This window comes from Pinus tabuliformis, chromosome 5_2 (assembly GCF_031772625.1).
Source record: "Pinus tabuliformis cultivar Carrire ecotype Pingquan chromosome 5_2, CPIR1, whole genome shotgun sequence".
Taxonomy (NCBI): domain Eukaryota; kingdom Viridiplantae; phylum Streptophyta; class Pinopsida; order Pinales; family Pinaceae; genus Pinus; species Pinus tabuliformis.
In genome coordinates this window covers 553,155,708-553,161,707 of record NC_142306.1, presented here as the reverse complement: position 1 = coordinate 553,161,707, position 6,000 = coordinate 553,155,708, and positions in this window count along the sequence as shown.

Genomic DNA, 6,000 nt, shown 5'->3' with positions numbered 1-6,000 from the left:
TTATTATAGGAATTTAATATCACAGTGTTAGATAGACCAGGTAAGGAGAATCAGGTGGCAGATTTTCTTTCTAGACTGCAAAATTCAGGTGAGGTTGTTCCAGTTGAAGATTCTTTTCCAAATGAAAATTTATTTGCAATTTCAATAGTGAATCCTTGGTATGCTGACTTGGCCAAGTATTTGTCCATAGGAAGAACACCTCCATATTTTACTCCAAAGGAAAAGAAGAGGATAATCAAACAAAGTGCTCGATACTCATGGGTTAATGGAGATTTATTTTACACTGGTTATGGTATGATTATTAGACGATGTGTAAGAAATGATGAAATAATTGATATTTTAAAATCTTGCCATGATGAACCGTGTGGTGGGAATTTTGCAGCTAAAAGAACAACATTCAAGATTCTTAGTCTTGGATACTACTGGCCGTCTATTTTTAAGGATTCCAAGAAGTATGTGAAGAGTTGTGATAGCTATCAAAGAATGGGTAGGCCAACAGCTACAGATGAGATGCCACTTCAACCTCAAGTACACTTAGAGCCATTTGAAAAATGGGCTCTAGATTTCATAGGACCCATCAATCCCACTTCCAAAGGTAAAAAGTACATCCTAATATGTACTGATTACGTGAAAAAATGGGATGAAGCCAAAGCACTAGTCCGAGCAACTGAACAAATAGTGGTAAACTTCCTTTTTGAAGAGATTTTTGTAAGGTATGGAGTACCAAGGGAGATAGTGATAGATCAAGGTACTCAGTTTACTTCAAAGCTAGTTAAAGATATCACAGAAAAATATCAAATCAAACATAGAAAAAGTACACCTTACCATCCACAGGCCAATTGCTAGGTGGAATCTACCAATAAAACATTGGAAGGAATTATCACCAAGACCGTAGCAATGAATAGAAAGAATTGGGAAGAGAAGCTCAAAGATGCATTATGGGCTTACAGAATCACGTGGAAGAACACTACAGGATTTACACCATATAAGTTGGTGTATGGCAAAGACGTAATGCTTCCTATTGAATTTCAAATACACACTTATAAGATGGCTGCAGATTTAGGAATTGATCTCAATGAAGCCCAACAAGAGAGGATTCAACAATTGAACCAGCTAGATGAAATGAGGCAGCAAGCAGAGGAGACAACACTCCTAATGCAGAAACAAAGGAAGCAGTGGCATGATGCACACATCAAGAAGAAACAGTTCAAAGAAGGAGACTGGGCTTTACTCTTTGACTCTAAATTCAAAGATCATAAAGCCAAATTTACCACACATTGGATGGGCCCATACGAAATAGTTCAAGTTTATGAAAATGGATCAGTCAAGCTTATTACCATTGATGGAGAAGGCCACCCCTTTCTTGTCAATGGCCATCAGTTGAAACTTTACCATAAGCCCATCAACAAGGAAGATTTTCTTCAAACTGTATCTCAACAAAGGGAGGTTGAGATATTGCAGCCTTTAGCTGTGATATCTCTACCTTAGTTCATTTCATTTCAATTTAAAAAAAAAAAGAAAAAAAAAAACAAAACAAAACAAAACAAACAAAAAACAAATATATATATATATATATATATATATAATTAAAATAAAAAATAAAAAAAATTAATAATGGTTTAGATGTGAAAACCAGACTCTGGCACACTCTAACCCAGAATGCTTACTTGAAAACCAATTCTTTGGCTGGTAAGAATTCCTTGTTTTATTTGTTTCTTGTTTGATTCATAGATTCAATAATGACTTGAGGACAAGTCAAAGCTTTAGTGGGGGAGAAGCATCAGCACATACATTTTTGTTTTCCTTATCTCATCTCCTCATTGTAAATTCTCAAAGAGTTTGTTTCAGCACTTCAGTATTTCAATAAAGAAGTTGTTTTTGTCTTTGTTCTAATTAGAGGTACCTGTTCAAGAAATATGCAGTGGGACCTGTTCAGAAGACTATGCTACCAGCACCAACATTAGAGAGACCTGTTAAAGATTGCTATCTCAAGCTACTTCAGCAAGGCTTCAACAAGGTTTCAACAGAATTTCAAAGGTTGCTTATCACCGAGGCTCCATCAACACCAAAGATTAAGAAAGCTGCACACACATAGCTCTTTTCCAGATTTCAAAGAAGCTGCACAAACAGTCTCCAGATCTCAGAGGGACCTGTTGTATCCAAATTCATCTCAAAAGGGACCTGTTATGGACAGTGAATATTAGTCATACCGGAACAATAAAGATCAGTCCTACCTATGCATGCCAACTCAACTCTTAATCAACCACTAAAGTGTAATGTATTGTTGTAATTTTTATTTTTAACATTTAAATTCTTGGATTATTTTAGTGTTAAAAGTGATGACTATGATTGCTTGTGATCAATTTCAAAAACACCCCTATACCCATAACCCTTGTCATATTCCTAACTACTATCATTTCCCAACACACACTAGCCTATCACCATACACCTCCTACGATTTTTAAATCTTCTCCTACACCACCCTTCAAACCTTGTTATTAACTCCTTATTCTTGAATCGGCCATCCAACCTTATTATCGGTCCAACATTCTCCTAATCGGCCAAGTACCAATGAGCAAGGGACAAGTGGTGAATCATTGGAGAGCAAAGTGTTCAACGATTTCATTCATTGTTTTTTTTTAATCGGCCAAGTTATAACATGATTGTTCGACCCAAGTCGATTCATGCAAACAACTATCTATTATCATCACTCTAGCACTCCATATATGCTTACGACGTTCTCATGATGGTACCTATACAACCCAGTACAGCTACTCCTCTGTCTTTGTAATATGAATACGCTCTGTCATTATCATTATAGTGAATCGGGTCAAGTCGGCTGTTAAAGTTCCATTTCATTCTCAGTTTGTAAAAAGGGCGTTCCATACTAGTAATTCAAACGCTGTGATTTCAAAGAAGGCCGAGAACAACAGGTGCTACGAAGGGAGAGCATAGTAATTGGGCTCACGAGTTTCCACCTCCGCCATAATCCAAGGACATTCATCCGGTTTCTGCCTAAGCCATTGAAGAAGCTGACCCCGAGAACAGAGGGCGCTACCAGGTCGGTTGAGTGGAGAGAAAAACAGAGGTAACAAATCAAGAGACCCTTGTTGAATTATTAAGCATAAACGAGGAGGGTTAGAACAGGAGTTTCTTTGTCAAAATGACTAATAGAGCAGAGCCTAATACATTTGATAGTTCCCAGTATCATGATGACTGTATTACAATTTTAAGGGAAAAGCAATGGCTACCCTTCTTGGAGAAGTTTAATGGGAACAATGAAGAAGTAACTAAGCAGTTTGCCTTTACATTTGATGGAGAGAAAGCATTAATAGGCAACTTCTCTTTTAGGATTTCAGAAGACACCATAGCACAATCCTTGGGGATCAGCCTAGAAGGAGAAAAATATTTCAAAACAAAACAATTCAAGGAAAAATCATGGACCCAATTCATGTCTAGGTCGAGGGTTTCGTCTGTTAACTGGAAAAAGGGTGTCCCTAGGAGCTGGCTGATGCACCCATGGGATGAAATGGTGTATATTATTCAGAAATTTGTTACGTGTGAGGGTCGTTACAACATAGTCTATTTATATCACATCAAACTCCTGTTGCACCAAAAAGGGCAATGCACCATTAGTCTACCCTATTTCCTCTTACAGAGCTTGACTAAGATGTCAAAAACTATTCAAAAGCAAAAAGGTAATGAGGATAAAAGCTTATATCATTTTGGGTTAATTAAAATTCTAATTGAATTTGAAGTGCAGAGGAGGGGAAAAACATGGAAGGAATTTCTGGTTGCCAATCAAATCAAAGATGGAGAAGATGAACAAGAACAGCAAGAGAACTCAGGATTTATGCTTGACATTCATGAGGAAATCCCTGTGCGCAAGACAAGCAATGTCCCTCCACCCAGCAGTAGTGTAAGGACGAGAAAGATGAGGCAAGAAGCTGCCCATAAAATTGAACAAGACAAGATTTTCACTACATATACAAGAAGATCCAGGAGAATACAAAAGACCCAGACACAAGAAGATCAACCAGAGTCAAATGCACATGCACTGATGGACATTGAGAGCAGTGCTCATTCACAGCCTGGACTGGAAGCCGAAATGGAAGTTGAGAGCAACAACAGACAAGGGAAAGAGTCACCACCTGCAAACAAGAAACAAAGGAGGTTAGAAAAACAAATTGAAAAGTTAAAAGAAGAACTAATGGAGGCCAACATGCTAGAGAAGGTCATCAAGAAGGAGAATGAAATGTTGAGAGCTCATAGCAAGGCGACTCAGCAGAAAAATGAGAAGCTGAAGGAGCAAATCAAAGAACTCGAGGCTGAACAAACCGACATTTGCAAGTGGGCAACCAAATGGTATACTCAAAAGAAAGCTCTCAAAGAGAAATACAAGAATTTGAAACATGAGCTCCACATTCAGAAGGATGCCCAAGCTCAGAAGAATATAGATGCATTGTTACAAGCAACAGAGGCACAGGCAAGAACATAGTATAAAGGGAGTACATCAAGATTACCATGAGGACATGCTAAATCATTAAGCTTGGGGGAGATGTTGGTACCATTTCATTGCCATCCTTTTCTTCTAGAAACACCATCATTTGTCTATCTTTTTCTTCCATAAACCCCTCATATCCATCGAAATTGATTAATCAATAGCATTATAGTTGTTAGTTTACATTAAAGTTAATTTGTGAATTTTTATGTTAAAAATTAGGAATTTTCAACAAAAATATTACAGGATGTCATGACTTCTTGTAAATGGTTTATGATGTGACACGTGGCATGAAAGGCAAGTCAAAGCAATGGATAGGAACATGATCTGGAATGTACATGCATGGTGAAAAATCGATTCAACAGCAAATCTAACGCTCCTGGATATGCGTTCAATGCTGGTCAAACCCAGCCTTTTTGGTCACAAAGGTAGCAAAAAGCCATGGTTTCCCAAACTGATTTCGTTTTGCTTTTGGAAATCGGTTTAGATTAGAAAGGACAAAAATCACTCTTTTGTAAAAGCAGAAACATCTGCTTAATGTATGTACATTCGATTTAGATAGGAGACAAGCAGATAAAGACTGTGTATTGTATTGTTTCAAAAACGATTATTATTATCTATGTGTATTGTTCCAGAACGTTGCTCTTGTATGTGATTTCAATCTTCAGAACTTAATTACAGTCACCGTTTTACTCCAGTAGTGCTTATGCGTTAACATTCTCGTTGCTTAAGGTTTCTTCAGTGTGCCATTGAAGCATGGACGGGCTCTACGTGGATTAGTATACTGTTAATTTCATTTCCATAGCGTTTTGAATTTGAATAGTGTGCATAGTGTTTAATGTTATTTCCATGTCTGTGAGTTTATCGATTTGATTAGAAGTTCTTGCAAATAATATTCATGGTGATAGCTTGAGAGTTCGATTGCCAGATCATTGAACAATATCTTGTAAAAGATTTGATCGATCATTAGATTTTGAAGTATCCTTGTGGACTCTGTTTTTATGCATTTAAAATTTCAGTGTGTTTAAAAGAGCTTTTGATTTTCATGAATGCTTAGTGTGTTAGCTGGAAAGAGCTTTTGTGGATAATATCCTTGTAAGAGGTTTGAAAACTCACTCTAGCAACATGTCGTTTCTTTAGAACAGTTAGATAAACTAGATGATCTGAGTGCTAAAGTGTGAGAGGAAACATATTTTAACCTCTTGTAAAAGAGTGTTGTAGCTTGTCAAAGTAAACACTTAGTTAGGTAGTCGAGATCCTTTTAGGTGTATAGACTTTAGACACATGCCTCTAAGTTTACCTACCTTGGATGATAATAAATCTAGTCTAATCTAGCACCCTAGATTGGCCACTACACTCGGCTAAATCGAAATCTAAGAGCCAATACGACAAGAATCTCAGGTTGGTTTTAATGTCCGTAAATTATGGACTTATTCGTTTTCATATGTAGATAAATTCTGGACATCGGTTTTTATTGCATATGTCGATAAATTATTTTG